This window comes from Triticum dicoccoides, chromosome 2B (genome assembly GCF_002162155.2).
Source record: "Triticum dicoccoides isolate Atlit2015 ecotype Zavitan chromosome 2B, WEW_v2.0, whole genome shotgun sequence".
Classification (NCBI taxonomy): domain Eukaryota; kingdom Viridiplantae; phylum Streptophyta; class Magnoliopsida; order Poales; family Poaceae; genus Triticum; species Triticum dicoccoides.
Window position 1 is genome coordinate 730,762,067 of NC_041383.1, and position 4,848 is coordinate 730,766,914.

Genomic DNA, 4,848 nt, shown 5'->3' on the forward strand with positions numbered 1-4,848 from the left:
AAGTTTCATGATCATCATCATTAGCTTCTTCACTAGTTGATGTAGGAACCACTGGAACTGATTTCTGTGATGAACTACTTTCTAATTCGGGAGAAGGTACAATTACCTCATGAAGTTCTACTTTCCTCCCACTCACTTCTTTTGAGAGAAACTCCTTCTCTAGAAAGGATCCACTCTTAGCAACGAATATCTTGCCTTCGGATCTGTGATAGAAGGTGTACCCAACAGTTTCTTTTGGGTATCCTATGGAGACACATTTCTCCGATTTGGGCTCGAGCTTATTAGGTTGAAGCTTTTTCACATAAGCATCACAGCCCCAAACTTTAAGAAACAACAGCTTAGGTTTGTTGCCAAACCACAGTTCATACGTTGTCGTCTCAATGGATTTTTGACGGTGCCCTGTTTAACGTGAATGCAGCTGTTTCTAATGCATAATCCCAAAATGATAATGGTAAATCGGTAAGAGACATCATAGATCGCACCATATCGAATAAAGTGCGGTTATGACATTAGAACACACCATTACGTTGTGGTGTTCCAGGTGGCGTGAGCTGTGAAACTATTCCATATTGTTTTAAATGAAGGCCAAACTCATAACTCAAATATTGACCTCCACCATCAGATCGTAGAAACTTTATTTTCTTGTTACAATGATTCTCCACTTCACTCTAAAATTCTTTATGAACTTTTCAAATGTTTCAGACTTGTGTTTCATTAAGTAGATATACCCATATATGCTCAAATCATCTGTGAAGGTCAGAAAATAATGAGACCTTCCACAAACCTCAACACTCATCGGACCACATACATCGGTATGTATTATTTCCAATAAGTCATTAGCTCGTTCCAATGTTCCGAAGAATGGAGTTTTAGTCATCTTGCCCATAAGGCACGGTTCGTAAGTATCAAATGATTCATAATCAAGTGATTCCAAAAGCCCATCAGCATGGAGTTTCTTCATGCGCTTTACACCAATATGACCTAAACGGTAGTGCTACAAATATGTTGCACTATCATTATCAACTTTACATCTTTTGGCATCAATATTATGAATATGTGTATCACTACGATCGAGATTCAATAAACCATCAACATTGGGTGTACGACCATAGAAGGTTGTTGGAAATATGACCTAGAGGCAATAATAAATTAGTTATTATTATATTTCTTTGTTCATGATAATCGTTTATTATCCATGCTATAATTGTATTGATAGGAAACTCAGATACATGTGTGGGTACATAGACAACACCATGTCCCTAGTAAGCCTCTAGTTGACTAGCTCGTTGATCAACATATGGTTATGGTTTCCTGACCATGGACATTGGATGTCGTTGATAACGGGATCACATCATTAGAAGAATGATGTGATGGACAAGACCCAATCCTAAGCCTAGCACAAAGATCGTAGTTCGTATGCTAAAGCTTTTCTAATGTCAAGTATCATTTCCTTAGACCATGAGATTGTACAACTCCCGGATACCGTAGGAATGCTTTGGGTGTACCAAACGTCACAACATAACTGGGTGGCTATAAAGGTGCACTACAGGTATCTCCGAAAGTGTCTGTTGGGTTGGCACGAATCGAGACTAGGATTTGTCACTCCGTGTAAACGGAGAGGTATCTCTGGGCCCACTCGGTAGGACATCATCATAATGTGCACAATGTGACCAAGGGGTTGATCACGGGATGATGTGTTACGGAACGAGTAAAGAGACTTGCCAGTAACGAGATTGAACAAGGTATCGGCATACCGATGATCGAATCTCGGGCAAGTACAATACTGCTAGACAAAGGGATTTGTATACGGAATCGATTGAGTCCTTGACATCGTGGTTCATCCGATGAGATCATCGTGGAACATGTGGGATCCAACATGGGTATCCAGATCCCGCTGTTGGTTATTGACCGGAGAACGTCTCGGTCAAGTCTGCATGATTCCCGAACCCGTAGGGTCTACACACTTAAGGTTCGATGACACTAGGGTTATAAATGAAGTTTGTATGTGGTTACCGAATGTTGTTCGGAGTCTCGGATGAGATCCCGGATGTCACGAGGAATTCCGGAATGGCCCAGAGGTAAAGATTTATATATGGGAAGTCCTGTTTTGGTCACCGGAAAAGTTTCGGGTTTTATCGGTAACATACCGGGACCACCGGGAGGGTCCCGGGGGTCCACCAAGTGGGGCCACCATCCCCGTAGGGCTGCATGGGCCAAGTGTGGGAGGGAACAAGCTCCAGGTGGGCTAGTGCGCCCCCCACAAGGCCCAAGGCACAGGGAAGAGTGGGAGGGGGCAAACCCTAGGGCAGATGGGCCCTAAGGCCCACCCCAGGTGCGCCTTCCCTCTCTCCCCCTCTGGCCGCCACCCAGATGGGATCTGGGGGCTGCCGCCACCCCTGGGGAGGGAACCCTAGAGGGGGCACAGCCCCCTCCCCTTCCCCTATAAATAGTTGAGGTCTAGGGGCTGCCCAACACATGAGTTTCTCTCCCTCTTGGCGCAGCCCTACCTCTCTCCCTTTTCCTCTCTCGCAGTGCTTGGCGAAGCCCTGCAGGATTTCCATGCTCCTCCTCCACCACCACGCCGTTGTGCTGCTGCTGGATGGAGTCTTCCTCAACCTCTACCGCTCTCCTTGCTGGATCAAGCCATGGGAGACGTCACCGGGCTGTACATGTGTTGAACGCGGAGGTGCCGTCCGTTCGGCACTAGGATCTCCGGTGATTTGGATCACGACGAGTACGACTCCTTCAACCCCATTCTCTTGAACGCTTCCACTTAGCGATCTACAAGGGTATGTAGATGCACTCTCCTTCCCTCGTTGCTAGTTTCTCCATAGATGGATCTTGGTGACTCGTAGGAAAATTTTGAATTTCTGCTACGTTACCCAACAGTGGTATCGAGCCAGGTTTATGCGTAGATTCTTTGCACGAGTAGAACACAAAGTAGTTGTGGGCGTTGATTTTGTTCAATATGCTTACCGTTACTAGTCCAATCTTGATTCGGCAGCATCGTGGGATGAAGCGGCCCGGACCGACCTTACACGTACTCTTACGTGAGACAGGTTCCACCGATTGACATGCACTTGTTGCATAAGGTGACTAGCTGGTGCCAGTCTCTCCCACATTAGTCGGATCGGATTCGATGAAAAGGGTCCTTATGAAGGGTAAATAGCAATTGACATATCACGTTGTGGTTTTTGCGTAGGTAAGAAACGTTCTTTCTAGAAAACCATAGCAGCCACGTAAAACATGCAAACAACGATTAGAAGACGTCTAACTTGTTTTTGCAGGGTATTCTATGTGATGTGATATGGCCAAGAAGAATGTGATTAATGATATGTGATGTATGAGATTGATCATGTTCTTGTAATAGGAATCACGACTTGCATGTCGATGAGTATGACAACCGGCAGGAGCCATAGGAGTTGTCTTTATTTATTGTATGACCTGCATGTCATTGAACAACGCCATGTAATTACTTTACTTTATTGCTAACTGGTAGCCATAGTAGTAGAAGTAATAAGTTGGCGAGACAACTTCATGGAGACACGATGATGGAGATCATGGTGTCATGCCGGTGACGATGATGATCATGGAGCCCCGAAGCTGGAGATCAAAAGGAGCGAAATGATATTGGCCATATCATGTCACTTTTTGATTGCATGTGATGTTTATCATGTTTATGCATCTTATTTGCTTAGAGCGATGGTAGTAAATAAGATGATCCCTCATTAAAATCTCAAGAAAGCGTTCCCCCTAATTGTGCACTATTGCAAAAGTTCGTCGTTTCGAAGCACCACGTGATGATCAGGTGTGATAGATTCTTACGTTCACATACAACGGGTGTAAGCCAGATTTACACACGCGAAACACTTAGGTTGACTTGACGAGCCTAGCATGTACAGACATGGCCTCGGAACACAAGAGACCGAAAGGTCGAGCATGAGTCGTATATTAGATACGATCAACATGAAGATGTTCACCGATGATGACTAGTCTGTCTCACGTGATGATCAGACACGGCCTAGTTGACTCGGATCATGTAATCACTTAGATGACTAGAGGGATGTCTATCTGAGTGGGAGTTCATTAGTTGAACTTAATTATCCTGAACATAGTCAAAAGCCCTTTGCAAACTATGTCATAGCTCGCACTTTAGTTCTACTGTTTTAGATATGTTCCTAGAGAAAAATATAGTTGAAAGTTGACAGTAGCGATTATGCGGATAGTAGAAAGCTTATGTCCTTAATGCACCGCTCAGTGTGCTGAACCCCAAACGTCGTCTGTGGATGTTGCGAACATCAGACATACACGTTTTGATAACTATGTGATAGTTCAGTTAAACGGCTTAGAGTTGAGGCACCAAAGACGTTTTCCGAAACGTCGCGGAACATATGAGATGTTTCGAGGGATGAAATTGGGATTTCAGGCTCGTGCCCACATCAAGAGGTATAAGACCTCAGACGATTTTCTTAGCCTGCAAACTAAGGGAGAAAGGCTCAATCGTTGAGCTTGTGCTCAGATTGTCTGAGTGCAACAATCACTTGAATCGAGTGGGAGTTGATCTTCCAGATGAGATAGTGATGTTTCTCCAAAGTCATTGCCACCAAGCTGCTAGAGCTTCGTGATGAACTATAACAAATCAGGGATAGATATGATGATCCTTGAGAAATTCACGATGTTTGACACCGCGAAAGTAGAAATCAAGAAGGAGCATCAATTTTTGATGGTTAGTGAAACCACTAGTTTCAAGAAGGGCAAGGGCAAGAAGGGGCACTTCATGAAACGGCAAATCAGTTGCTGTTCCAGTGAAGAAACCCAAGGTAGAACCCAAACCCGAGACTAAGTGCT